Source organism: Neovison vison, chromosome 9 (genome assembly GCF_020171115.1).
Source record: "Neovison vison isolate M4711 chromosome 9, ASM_NN_V1, whole genome shotgun sequence".
In the NCBI taxonomy this organism is placed as follows: Eukaryota; Metazoa; Chordata; class Mammalia; order Carnivora; family Mustelidae; genus Neogale; species Neogale vison.
This window is the reverse complement of record NC_058099.1, coordinates 87,877,137-87,892,293: the sequence shown is the minus strand read 5'-3', so window position 1 is coordinate 87,892,293 and position 15,157 is coordinate 87,877,137. Positions and strand designations below refer to the sequence as shown.

Here is a 15,157-nt window from a genome sequence, read left to right as displayed (position 1 = left end):
ACAAATGAATTTATTCTCATATAGAGGCAACTCATGGGTCATACTCATTTAAGAAGTATTTATTAAGTGCCTACTATGTGCCAAGCATTGTGCTAATAAATGAAGCTAGTAAGAAATAAATCAAGGAACTTAATGTCTATTGGGGGAGACTGATATCAAATATGCAATTACATAGAAAACCACACAAGTAACTATATATTCACATCAAATTCATTAAAAAGAAGTTCAGAGATTCCTTAAGAAATTAAAAATAGAGCTTCCTTATGACCTTGCAATTGCACTACTGGGTATTTACCCCAAAGATACTGATGTAGTGAAAAGAAGGGCCATCTGTACCCCAATGTTCGTAGCAGCAATGGTCACAGTCGCCAAACTGTGGAAAGAACCAAGATGCCCTCCACTTATTTGTGGAGCATAAGGAATAACATGGAGGACATGGGGAGATGGAGAGGAAAAGTGAGTTGGGGGAAATTGGAAGGGAAGTCAAACCATTAGATACTGTGGACTCTGAGAAACAAACTGAGGATTTTGGAGGGGAGGGGCGTGGGGGTATGAGCCTGGTGGTGGGTATTAAGGAGGGCACGTATTGCATAGAGCACTGGGTGTGGTGCATAAACCATGAATTCTGGAACACTGAAAGAAAATTTAAAAAAATAAATAAAAATTAAAAACAAAAAACCCCCAAAACGTTAAAAAGATAAAAAGGTTCAACACTTTTTGTTTGTATGTTTGTTTGTTTGTTTGAGAGGGAGAGGGGGGTGGTGGGCAGTGGCAGAGGGAGAGAGAATTCCAAGCAGGCTCCACACCCAGTGCAGAGCCCAACATAGGAATTGATCTCAGGACCCTGAAATCATGATCTGAGCTGAAATCAAGTCTTGGATGCTTAGCTGACTGAGCTACCCAGGTGGCCTAGTACAATCTTCTTCCTAGGCCTTAATTATAGTTTATAATTTTTTCCTTCTTTTTTTTAAAAAAAAATCAATATATATAAATTTTATTTATTTTATTTTTTCAGTGTTCCAAAATTCATTGTTTACATACCACACCCAGTGCTCCATGCAGTATGTTTCCTCCGTAATACCCACCACCAGACTCACCCATCCCTCTACCCCCGCCCCTCTAAAACCCTCAGTTCATTTCTCAGAGTCCACAGTCTCTGTGTGTATAACAATGAATACAAACATCTGCTTTATTTTGAGCCCAGTTCTATGGGGTAGGTGGATATGCATTTGCAGTCCTAAATTACCACTTAATTCATTTTTCCTTTAGAAAAAATAATGTCTGAAATTCTGTGAGCCTCATCTCATTGTTATAAGCAGAAAAATAGAAATGGTAATGATTTCCAACAGGATTTTTTTAAGGTTTAAATTAAAGGGGACTTAAAAGGGCAGTGGATGCTCTAAAGAAGTTTCTAAGATTATGGAACTGCTAAGTACTAATATAAACAAAAATGTGATTGAATTAGAAAGTTAAGGAGTATATTGTGCACTTGTATATTAGTATATTATATAGTATAATGTACAGTATATTGCAGCTGGACTTGAAAGAATATAGAAACATATGTGGTGGGGAAGAGGAAGCATCTTTACTAGGAACATGATGAGCAAATATGCACAAGTGGGACTCGAGATTATTTGAAAAATGGTAGGGAATCCGGTCTTGTCAGGATCAGGATGCGTGTGGTCCTGAGGACACAAAATGGGCGAGGAAGAGGCAAATCCTCAGGGTCTTAGCTCTTAACTATGGGATGAGAAAAACAAAATAAAATAAAACAAACAAAAATAATATTTAATCATTGCATTATCTTCCTGTTTTAGGTCTTTTTGTCAATTAAGGCAACAGATGAAACTCTTATTTTTTACTTTCTAAAAATGCGTTCTGTGTTTTTCCTCAGAAAGGACAGTGAGGGAAAGAGTTTCTTCCTGAAACTGCAAAATTTGAAGGTTAGGTCAGAATCAGGACAATAGGCTTTTAATGAACAGAGAGGTTGCTTAAGAGGGTCAATTAGAAATAGGAATGATTTCATTATTTCACTTTATGTATACATGTATGTCTGTATGTCTGTATATAACATATATATATATATATACATATTCTTGACATATATATATTTATATACCTACCTTCACCAGTTTTCTTCTATAGACTTCTATCTGAAACCATCATTTTCCTTTATAAGTGAAATCACCATTTATGAATATGTGTGAAAGAGAGTCATTACTTTAGGCATCAACAGAACAACATGAGAAGATCAACCATTGAGAGAGAAAGAAAGTTTTATGAGGGATGTTGGTTAATAATCTCAGTGCTGATCTCCATATAAAGATTACTTTCTTTTTTAACAGAAGAATATTTAATATCTTAAAACAAAATAAATACTTTGAGTCAGATTTTGTTTTTCTTTTAAAGGAGGTCTAAACGTAATATCGCACAGGAAGCTTCCAAGGCTTTGGGCAATTGTTTTCTAGTTCCCAGAACCTGGATCAAACAAACCTTCTTCTGGAGCTATCAATGACATATATATTATTTAGAGTTATAACTACAAAATGACTTGAATCGGTACCTTTGGTAAATACACTATTTTTTTTTTAAAGCGTTTATTTTTAAGTAAACTCTACACCCAATGTGGGGCTCGAACTTAGAGCAAGAGTTGCAGGCTCTACTGACTGAGCCAATTAGGCGCCCCTGGAAAATGCACCGTTGACTTAAGTGTGAATTCCAAGAACCCATCTGAACATAAATCCTAGATTCCAAATGAAAAGTGGTGGTTTTCCTAAGTATAAAATAATGGACATTCTATGTGTCTGTTATTAGGATGGATTGTCCAGATTTGGGATAGATTATAAACCTTACATGAATACTTCTCCCCTCTGACTACAAATGGACTAGCAAGCTAAGCAGTACACTGGCAGAGACTAAAGGCATTACAGACCAGCCATGAAACAAAAACATGCTTTTAATAATCTCTAATTATCTCAAATTTGGTAGCTTTGAGATACCTGAATGTGCAGCTGAATGTACATGAAAATTCAGTTTTAACCTTTTAATCTCTGTCTATGCCTATACGATAAAGCATACCTTATTCCAAGTCAGTCAATCTCTAACCCAAAAGCTGGGTTATGTTAGACCGAGCTGAACTAAAAAAGTACATGGCAGTCAACCTGGTAACATGATGGGACTCTGTGAACAGTGCTCTGCTATAAAATGGGAAGGACAGTGATCAGAGTAACAAACTACAAGAACAACAAAAGGATCAGGTCAGTGGTTGTGCAGGGATACGAACTGTATTTGCTCCATCTTCACAATATTTCACTAAGCCAAAAAATAAAGAAATGAGATTCTATGACAATTGTAAAAAGAAAAAAAAAAGGCCTTCATTATATAAGTTTTCAAATTTTGTCGTATTATAGCTGTTCGTGACAACTGGGTACAGAACCACTTTTGCAAAAATATCAAATGCATACACATTAAACCAATTAACCTTGATGCTCAAATAATAATGAGATGATATTTATACTGTAAGTGGGATTTGATTTTTTTTTTTTCCAGATTAAGTCAGTACCAGAGGAAGAATTTGTTCTGTGCCTATTGCTCTGATGGGAGCAATATAGAAAAAGTTTACTTATTTTAAAATTCCCTATTATCCACAAATCACTATAGAGACTTCAGAAGGCTTTTTCTCAGCTATACTAAGGGGGAAATAAAGGCAATTAAGTTTGGACCAAAGCTTACAGATTTTAAAGCCTTTCCACACAATAAAAGGAGATACTGAGGACTAGACGGTGGGTTCCAATGCTGAAAGAATGTTGTGGACATTTGTTATTTTGTCTAAGAAGCGTTCCTCCTCATGTTAAGTACAGCTGTATCTTCTTTTGGATAAAAGCAACCAACAAGCCCTAGTAGGGCTTTCCAGTCACAGTACATCAACTCTGTCCACAGCGGGCAATTTACGTATAGGCTACTCATCCAAGCTACGCCAATCAGAACACTTTTCCAGGATTTTCCTTCCTAAACAGGAGAAGAAACAATGCTTCTCTGGCATTCAGAATTGTGAATGACAAGAACGTTGGCTGTCAAGTTTCCTTCTATTAGGAGAAGAGCTACTCTGATTAATACAGAGATAAGAGAAAGAAAGAAACTTCTAATTGCATCCTAATTCCTACTTCTAAGAGTCTGAGAGCCAGATCTATGCTTGGGTTGCCAAGACCCCCTAGTACCTTTCTCATACACATTCCTCTTTCTGACTAACCTTGCTGGGGTTCAGCTTCTGAACTAGCAATCCTAACTAATCCCAAAACACAAATTGACAATATTAGTTATATTAAGGTGAGGTTATTATATATTAAGAATTGTTATTCATATTTAAGGAGAGGTTCATTAAATAGTAAAATGATACAAGCTAGCTGAAAAGTGTCCCTTGCTCCTAATGCTATCTTCCCTTGTGAGTTGCTAAGGATCCCACAGTGCTTACCTTGCTAAGATCTTCCCTCTGTCTCTTGAACCCTCCTCCCTATTAAAGCCTACGTGCCATTACTGCAAGAGCTCAATACGTATTAGTAATTCCTTATTCCTATCTCTCTGGCCCTTTACACGGGATTGGAACAGTCTGGCCTCTTGCCCCTCTGCTATGGACAGCTGCTACAGCTGGCTTTCGTTGATTTGTCTTCCGATCCCTTCTCTTGTAATTGCTCCTCCTTAAAGATTTTATTTATTTATCTGATTGAGAGCAAGTGAGTAGGGGAAGGGACAGATGGAGAGGGAGATGCAGACTCCCTACGGAGAAGGGAGCCCGATGTGGTTCTTGAACCCATGACTTGAGCTGAAGGGACATGATGCTTAACTGACTGAGCCACAAGGGGCAGAGAATTGAATTTTGATGCCTTCATAGGTTAACTATTATTGCCTTAGGTTATCAAACTTCTCGTTGTTGTTGTTTTTTTTCTTTTTGCTTGTTTGTTTGTCTATGGAAGATATTGGCTATGCTTAAAAGAGTATAATCTGCTGACTGAAATCACCTTATGAGGCAAAAGTACAATGTCAAAATCTGCACTATTTGTGAGTAGACTATTCAGAAATTCCACACAGCAAAGAACGGTCAGCGTCCTTCCCAGGACAGATTCTCTAACATAGGGCAACTTGTGTGTTTAGCTTTAAGTCCTGTGAGGGTGGTAAATTTTGGTGGTGTTTTAAACCAAATTCCCCATGCCTGAAAGAGCAATTAATACATGTGATTGCTAACTTTTTTTTTTTTTTTTTTGAGACCTAACCCGTGACTGGATAGATTTGAATCATTTTGCCAAATAACTGAGTGTATGTTTTAAATTTTGTGTGTGTGCACTCCTAAAATGCGCAAAGCCCTCTGGACAATTATGGGATGAGTCAGAATTCATCTTGAAGAAACTTAGTCTAGGAGAGGAGAGAGATTATATTAAAAACAGGCATAGTAAAAATTCAAATGAAATGGTTCTGTACTCAAGATCCAGCCAACGTGCTGTTTGCTTTCCAGAGATGCCACCAGTCCTTTCTACAGAGACTCAAAGTTACGCTGTAGAGGGCTGGCTGTTAAGTTGGGTCTGAAAATCTGACTAGGATTCCAACAGAGACAAGCTCCAAGTCAGAGAATGACTAGCCCCACACATCAGTCTTAGGGTCTTTTCTAAGTCTCCACGAAACCAGCAGAAATAAAACATAATGTGTTCAGATAGCTGAGATAACTTAACTGTACTTCATGAAGCACTTTGGTTTAAGACATAAGTTCTTTAAGCTGTTTTGAGTGCCCTCCCTAGGCGAAAAATGTGACTTTTCTACCACTTCTCCTTGAAGAGACATGAGTCATTTGAAAAAAAATTCTTTTTTTTTTTTTTTTTAAGAGATCAGGTTTCCGTTTTAAGCCTCTGCCACATTACCACTGAACTACCGATTAGTGAAAAATACAGTTACTCCAAGCAAAGGAATGATATTATCTTGATATTACTTACCTTCTGACAGGACTATGTTCCCCCCTGACAAATCTCCCTCCCCTTCTTCAACACTTTGGGGAAAATTTTAAAGTTGTGACTCATCAAACCGCAGTTACACATGCTGAACTTTGGTAACTCCTTCAGCAAAACAGGTTTGTTCACAAAATGGACTCCTCACTCATTTTCTAAGAAAGTCTCTCTTACGGTAGTGACATTCACCACACAACAGCTCCCTTCAAAGCAGTACTTGTTTTCACAAAACCCCAACTATAGAGTTAAAAAAAAAAAATCTCATGGTGATATGAAACTCAGTACACTCAAGCTACATGTAACTTAGATGTTTTGGTGTAAAGGAAGTTGAGGAGATACTAAATTTTAAGAAGTCCATGAGGCAGTTTTTCTGATCTTCATTTCATTTCCATATTGCAAATATCAAGTGCTGTAAAGAGTATTTGCCTAACCCATCATTTCTAATCCTGGTGAGTTTTTTTGTCCTCTCTCTTCACCCAACTAAGCCCTTATTCTCCTGACACTTAGAGTACTTTAAACAAATTTACCTGTGTTCACAGCAAATATGCCTCAGCCCCAGGCAGCTGACTTCTTGTTCACCCAGATGGAAATTAAACCTCAATGTGCATATTGCAAGCACCTGCCACAGCCTCTTAAACCAGGCAACAGGGATATAGTTTCAGAGAGGAAGAAGAACTACATTGGTGCCCTTCATCGGAAGAGAAGGATCTTTAATTCTCTCAGATTGTGCACTGTATACTCATTAGCTGCATTTAAATTTCTTGGGGTTCTTCTGAATCTGGCTATCACATGAGGAATTTAGAATTGTTTCTTTTTCACATTTTGCTTATTTTTAGTCTTTCCAAAAGACTCCTGGTTATGTAGCAGATTTAGGGAAAATGTTAGAATTTGCATGTTTGGCTTTGAGCTTAAAGATGATCTTGGTTATAAAATGTGTGCAGCGTTTCCCCCCCTTTTTAGCTTATATTTTGATGCTTATTTTATGACAGTTTCATGATCTTCCATATTTGCATGGATGTATAAAAAATATAAAATATCTAAAAAAATTCAAAGATGGTTTTTATATACTAGCTAGCTACACAGAAGTCACGTCCCATAGTTTTTTTTTTTTCTTTTTTACAATTATGGCATAGCAAGACATCTCAAATCATTCCATAATGAAAATTGGTCTTAAATTCCATGCCATGATTATGCATGAAGAAAAAAGGTGGTGTGTTGTTGTAAAACCCAAGCATTATCCGTTACCATTAAACTAAGTTACATCTGTCTTGCAATAGGGAAGTGAAAGAGGTTGTTTAGGACTTTGTCAAAATTAGACATAGCCATTTACTGTAGACAAAATATTTTTAATTTTTATAATATCAATACTTCAGGACACCAGGAGATAAAGATCAGTCAAAAGTTTATCTTACTGTTCAGTTATTTTTTTTTATCTAAAAGAGTGCAAACAAAATTTATCTTCACTTTTCATCAGTGAGATAAATTTCTTTTCAACTGTAAGAAGTTTCTGGGCCTCACATTCTTGGGGATGCACACTAAGGGATTTGTTGATCTTTAGCTATAATTCTATAGGCATGACAAGGCAATGGCTTCATGAGGGAGGCATTCTGACCCATCCGTTGCCTTCCTTAAGACCACAGGACTCTCTAGTCTCAACTCTGCTACATCAAGGAGGGAGGGTCACTGGGAAGGATTAAGTAAGAGGCAAGTAGCAATATTTTCCAAACAAAGAGAAATTTCTCACAGAAACCCATAAAACATTACATTTTATCTCCATTATAATATATGTATAATTTATCTCTGAACACTGGGCTCATTGATTTAGCAGGAATTACAAAAAAACAATACCAAACACTCACAATTTGCTAATTCACTGAATTTTCTACAAGGAAAAAAAATTATTAATCATATGCTAGTGGGGCTTTAAGTCTATACGAGGGCATTCAATCAAGCAGGTACTTGGTTAAGTGAGTGTGTAATAGAAATTATAGACTTAACAGAAATTTAATTTCTCACAGTTTTGGAGATCAAGGTATTGGCAGGGTTGGTTTTTTCTGAGGGCCGTGAGGCATGGACTTGTTCCAAAATGCTCTTTCTTTGTAGGTGGCTGTCCTCTCCCTGTGTCTTTGTATTGTCTTCCCTTTGAACACAGGTGAGGTTTCTTGCCACTACTTCTCTGTCCCTGCCCCGCAATAGGACTACATTTGTTCTACCCAAGGACTCAGTGTTCCTCTTTTTTCTCCCATCAAATGATCAAAAAAGGAGACTATGAGGAGTTTCTCTGTGGAAGAGATATCCTTCATCCCAAAGGGCAGTAACTCTTGTTCTGTACCAAATCTCTGTCTCTGCAAAAGCTTCTGGAAGCTTGTTCTTTCAGTATCCTGTTTCCCCTGTTACTTCAATTCTCTTCCTTTAATGATTTTATATATTTTCAATTAAAAATACATTACGATTTTCCAATTCTACATCACAATTAAGATCTTGTTGCTCCCCATTTTCCCACACATTATGCAAGTATATGCATATATCTAAGAGTTGCCTACACTTTCCCCCACATTCTCAGCTCCTAGGTTCTTCTCAAGATGGAAGCATCTTCTCTCCAAGATGCTTCCAAAACTCTTATCCATATAATGTCATGTTTAGAGAAATTCGAGATTTACAGAATAATGGAAAGTACAGAGAGTTCTATTCCCTCCACCACTGGCCTTGGTGTCCTCTATTATTTCACTTTTTTAGAAGTTTTAAAAATTTATTTATTAGAGAGAGTGAGCATACACACAAGCCGGGGGAGGGGCAGAGGGAGAGGAAGAAGCAGGCTCCCGGCTGAGAGGGGAGCCCAGGGCAGGGCTCGATCCCAGGGCCTTGGGATCATGACCTGAGCTGAAGGTGGATGCTTAACTGGCTGAGCCACCTAGTTGCCCCTCAGTGTCCTCTACTATGAATATCTTGCATTTGTCTCGTGCATTTGTTATAACTGGTGAACCAATATTGATACATTATTATTGACTAATGCCCTACTTTTACATTAGGGTTTACTTTCCATGCTGTATAGCTCTGTAGATTTTGCTAATAATGTCATATAATATTAAGGTCATGCATGTAACATTACAGTATCACATAAAAGAATTTCCCTGCCCTAAAAATCCACCTACTCGTTCCCTCTCCCCTCCTCCTTACCCCTGGCAGTTATGAGATGTTCTGCTGTCTCTACAGTTTGTGTTTCGAGAAACTCATGTAGTCGGAATCGTCTAGTATAGAGCCTTCTCAAACCCCTTATGTCATTTAGCAATATGTATTTAAGATTTTTTCATGTCTTCTCCAGGATTAACACCTGATTTTATCATTGAATAAAATTCCATTGTGTGGACGTACAAGGGTTTGTTCATCTGTTCACCTATTGAAGGATGTCTCAGTTGCTTCCAGTTTTTGGCATTTGTAAATAAAACTGCTAGAATCATTTTTGTGCAGGTTTCTGTGTGGACATGAATTTCCCAAGTCATTTGAGTATATATCTAGAAGTGCAATTGCTGGGTTATAAAAGATCTTGCTTAATTTTGTAAGAAACTGACAGGCTATCTCCTAAAAAGCTGTGCTGTTTTGTATTTCTAGCAGCAATGAATGAGTGTCTTGTCAGTTGGGCTTTTGAGTTAAGAAGTATCTATTGCTCATACAAATATTATTATGCAATGAGTTCCTACTTTTTTCTTTTGCCACTGAAAGGTTTTGCTCCAAGTGTGTTGACACAGAAGGGAAAATCACTGTGATGGCACAAAGTACTAAGAGTTGTAGAAGGATCTGTGTACAAAATGTGTGGTAGTTAAACTGGCGTTAGGAAACCTGAAATTTCCTAACTTTGGCTTTAAATAACTCCATTGCTTTCCTTGAGCCTAGAAAACAGAGTTTGACCTCCTGATCTTAACACACATCTTAACTTTCCTCCTCCAAAACTTCTTGAAAATTTATTGGAATAAAATTAGTTACAACAGCCAATGTGACAGTGTTATACTCTCTCTCTCTCTCTCTTATTTTTTAGGATAAAAAGAGAGGAAGAAGGATTCCATATGCAAAGATAAGACAGATTTCTGCAACATCAAGTCACTAATTCTAGCATGATCCTGTGGACGGAAGTGTCAGAAATGACTCACCAAATCATCTACTGACTTTTCCTCAGTCACACAGGAATAGATACTAAGCCACCACTGAATCTGAGTTTCTGTCTTCTCTAAGATTTCTCAACTACAGAAGAAAATATAGAAAGGCAGAGAGACCCAAGCCTAAGTATGTTTTTGTTTGGTGGACATTGGAATTATCACACTAAAACAGAAAAAAATGTAGCATTCATCTAAGTTATAAATAAAATTAGCATTTACCTCCAAACTCACACCAGGAGCATAGCAGTAAGCCCAACATAAATGAGTTTTCAGCACCTTTTCTTTTATCCTTAGGTTGTACCAGAATACGAAGTTTCAGAAAATCTAGTGAAATGGGAAATGGGACCACCTTGTTCTTTTTCCCAATGATCCCAACTGCTAATGACCAGCTTAGTAGTGGAACCTGAATTAATGCCCCATCAACCGTTGCTGTGGTCATGGTAACACAAATGTATATGAGCAGATTCAAGTCGACTATCTCCTTTAGAGAAGTCGAAACCCATGTTTCTCCTATGACTAAGAATCTTTCAATTACTCCCTTAGATCAGAGCAATTATTTTGTGCATATGATGTGTGTGTAAGTAAATTTATTTAAATTTAAAAGATTAAAAAATTGAAGTAGAAAGTTTTGCCTGTTTATGAACATTGTACAGAGAATGAAAAAAAATAATTTCTACAAATCAATAAGGAATAGGTGGATGGTCCATTAGAAGAATGGGCCAAAAACTTGAACGGGCAGTCCAAAAAAAGAATATCCAATAACCAACATATAAGTTGGTTATTGGATACATATAAGTTGGTTATTGGATATATATATAACATATAACCAATATACATAACATATAACCAACATTAAAAAATGTTCAATTTCATTAGTCATGGAGAATGGTAAATTAAAACTCTAAAGTAATACTACTTCATAACACCAGAGTTGCTGAAATGAACAAAGACAATGTCGAATACTGAGAAGGCTAAAGAACAACTAGATTTCTCCTTTACTGCTGTGTTGGTATGTTGGCACAACTTTGGGAAACTATGTGGCAGTCCTGACTAACGCTAAATGTATGCATACCCTATGAAACTAGCAAAAGGATCGGAAGATACACACAAAATACTTACAGCCACATGTTTGTAGTAGCCAGAAATTAGAAACATCCAATATTTGACTAGAAAAAAAGATTAAAAAATCGTGATATAGTTATACAACAGGATACCATAGGACAATGAAAATAACGAAAAGCCATATATACATATATATATGTGTGTGTATATATCTATATAAACACACACAAATAATAATGATATCTGCGATAACATGGTTGGATCTCACAAATAGGACACTGGACGAAACATTCGACACAATGTCCGATTACTTTAAACATACAATTTTGAAATTTTTAAGCATATAGAAAGTAACAAAGTAACCGCCTTTGTACCCAACACTTAAGTTTAACAAATGCTACTTATTTCAGAATGCTTTAAAAAAAAAAGAGAGAGAGAGAGATGTACGTATGGTGAAAAACCCTTACTCTTTGGCTTTCACCTTCCTTTCTCCTCGGGATTAACCTTTACCCAGAGTCTGTAATTGTCCTTCTCAATCACGCTATTGCAATGTCTCATATGTGAGCATTTCTAAAATATATACTATTGTTTTGATGTTTAAATCATTTTCTTCAGAGGATAGTGCTCTTTTTGATTAACATTACATTTTCAAGTTTATTAATCTAGTTTGTTCCTCATATCATTTTTTTGGATAATTTCTCTACTGATAGATAACTGGGTTATTTTCATTTTTTGGATAATACAAGTGATATTTCAATCTTCATATGTATACATAACTCCTTATGATATAATTGTATTCTCTCGATTATATAACTAGGAAGACACATATTTTCTACTTTTCTTGGGTATTTGTACTTCACTCCTTATCTTCAATCTTTTTTAAGCTTTTTAAAACACAACATAACATTCAGTCAGAATACATTTATATCTTTACATCGGGCACTCATAAATATATATACATATCACCATAAGCTAAGTGTTCATAAAATAGTATTTACTTTATAATATATGGAACACTCTGATAGTTTCCATGATTTTCCTTTTCATCTAGTTTCTCCTATTTTTTTTTTTTTTTAAATCTTGGTCAGTCAGTACATAGTAAATCGACTTCCTACTCTACTATTGATTTTGACCTAAACATTGAAACACACTGCTACAGATGTGCCTGGATATTCAAAACCCAAAAAATTGTCTTCCTGGGACCTGACCTACTGAAAAACTTCTTTTTCTTTCCAAAGTTCATTGGGATAAGGAAATTCCAATCTCAGGAATTCCAATCATGGTTTACTTTGGGGGGGAGGCAGGGTGATTCCTTTCATTTTTTCTTGCTGAATCCTTAGCAAGATAAACTTATCAAATATTAATCCGTCACATTCTCAGCCTCCCACACGGATGTTAAGAAAACAAAGTTCCCTCCACTTGTTCTATACAGCTAACTTTGTTTTTCCTTAAGTGAGGTCCAATAAAGATGCACTCATTTGAACTTCACTATCCATGTGACGACCTCATTACCTTGAGCAGATAAAATTTAAGAAGTGTATATATTTTTTCTGTTGGGAATAAATGAGTATTAACCATCGTTATCACCCTAGTAACTCAGTCTGTGTGTGCACGTATGATAATTGACTATTGACATATCCAGAGGTAAAGGGAAAACCCATTTAGAACATTATATCTCAAAATGTTTTAACCTGTGAACACACTTTAAATGCCAACTAAAGCAATGTTTCCATGGACTGTGGACAGCAGGAGTGAGGAAGTCTGGATGTGGATAAAGTTTGGGATGAGTGAAATGCTGTTCTTGGTGATTCTGAATATACGTCTTTCTCCATACGAGAAGTAATGCATCCAGCAGAGCCTAACATAAAGGGGTGCGAGGAAATCCCTTAGTAAACCAGATCTTTTGCTGGATGGAGTCTTAGGCATACACTTTTGCTCTGTTAACACATAATGTGTGTGAGAGACACTGTATGTTGTCTCATTGTTTTGCTTCCTCTTCCCTATCAGGCCTACACTAAAGGAGTAGAAATAAATAGGCTGTGAAAATGTAACACATAGTGGTTGCTTTCAATGATCTTTTTTTCTCTTTTCTTCTCTTCCTTTACTTTTTGGTGTCTCTCTCAGTAAAGTGAGTTGGAGCTGGTGACTCATCTTATAAAAGCAGCAGGAGTAGTGAGTCATGTCTCCAAGGCTGCAGTATGTGGCATTTCAAATGCAGAAAAGATTTAACTCCTGATTATCCCTCAGCTGTTAATGATGACATATGCTATGCTTTCTTTTATTTCCACAAATCCACTTGATTGTGGGGGTGGAGGAAGTTTCCAACAGATTACTAACACCAATATTCCTATATGATTACTGACTTTCGTTACTTTTTATATTTGGGAATTTCACTATCTTTTAGAGTTATAGCTGAAAGTTAACTTTGAAAAAAAATTTCTTCTTTTTGTTCTCAATTCTTCCACAAGGGCCACATCTATTGTTGCTATAAAGGTCAGCCAGTACCTTACAAATCCAGGGAGATAAAGCAATTCCTCTGGACTTATGCTACTGGTAACCACAAAAACAAAACAAAATGAACCTATATGTTCCTCTTATGTTGTTGTATTTTATAAAAGGCACATGGGCTTTTTTCTTCGTTTCACAAGAGTGTCTCTGTGCAGAGTTGTTCCAACTCTTCCATTACCAGAGTTAGGACTACAAATATACATACACAAATTTCATCAATTATCTTTCCCCCTTTGCACCTGACTAAATAAATGTATTATTAGAAAGCTGGTCTGTGTCTGTGAAAATGTAATGCAATAATATGAAACAACTAATTAGGTAGTAGCTAATTAATTCATTCAACACATACTTATGCTGGGTGCCGAAGATATAAATTGGCATTTTCTCAAATATTTAGATTAGCTGATCATCCTACGTCAGGATATGTTGACTTCACTGCAATTAGCATTGAGAATTTAAAAACTGACAATATTAAGAAAGTATTTTCATTGATTTTTGTAAAGCTTACACACACACACACACACACACACACTCACACACATATAGTAACATATATATAATTACCTGAAATGTCTATGAGGAAAAGAGGGAAAAGGACAAACCACTAAAATGTCCCATAAACTGAACCACACACTATGAAAGAGTTTATACCTCTACATAGTACAATGGAAATACATAAAATTTTGTTAGGTTTTGTGAAGAATAAAATTCAATCACCTTTGAGGCTACCAAAACAAATTTCCCTTCTTTGTGTCAAGTAGGAAATTTCTTTTTTTTTTTTTAAATATTTTATTTATTTATTTGACAGAGAGAGATCACAGGTAAGCAGAGAGGCTGGCAGAGAGAGAGAGAGAGGGAAGCAGGCTCCCTGCTGAGCAGAGAGCCCTATGTGGGACTCGATCCCAGGACCCTGAGATCATGACCTGAGCCGAAGGCAGCGGCTTAACCCACTGAGCCACCCAGGCGCCCTCAAGTAGGAAATTTCTTAAGGCACCCGTTTTGTAATAGCTTTATTAATACTTTCACTTTACGGTTCTAATGCTCTGGTTTATGTTCAACTACTCTAGAATGTCAAGGATGTATGCATGTCGATCTGTAACACTCATTGTATATAAAGAAATTACTATAAATAGGCCTTCTTCAAAGGCCAATAACTTTTTTTTTTTCGGGTTTCTTTTTGGCCAATACCTTTTTTGAATGTCATAATGATCATATTTCTAGCATTGATTTTGTTTACAATTTTGGGATCATCTGGAGCTTTATTTCTTTTACATTTCTAATTTATATCTACAAGCTTTATGCAAGCACAATAAGTATTAATTTAATTTAATTTTGTTTTGTTTTGTTTTTAAGTAGGCTCCATGCCCAGTGTGGAGCCCAATGGAGAGCTTAAACTCACAATCCTGAGATCAAGAACTGAGCTGAGATCAAGAATTAGATGCTCAA

At 36.3% G+C, this 15,157-nt stretch overlaps 1 protein-coding gene across 2 annotated transcripts in view; it reads right to left on the bottom strand.

The window, feature by feature from the left end:
• Positions 1-15,157, bottom strand: part of ALDH1A1 (aldehyde dehydrogenase 1 family member A1) — a 392,715-nt gene that overhangs the window by 207,144 nt on the left and 170,414 nt on the right. The gene's annotated exons all lie outside the window — the stretch shown is intronic.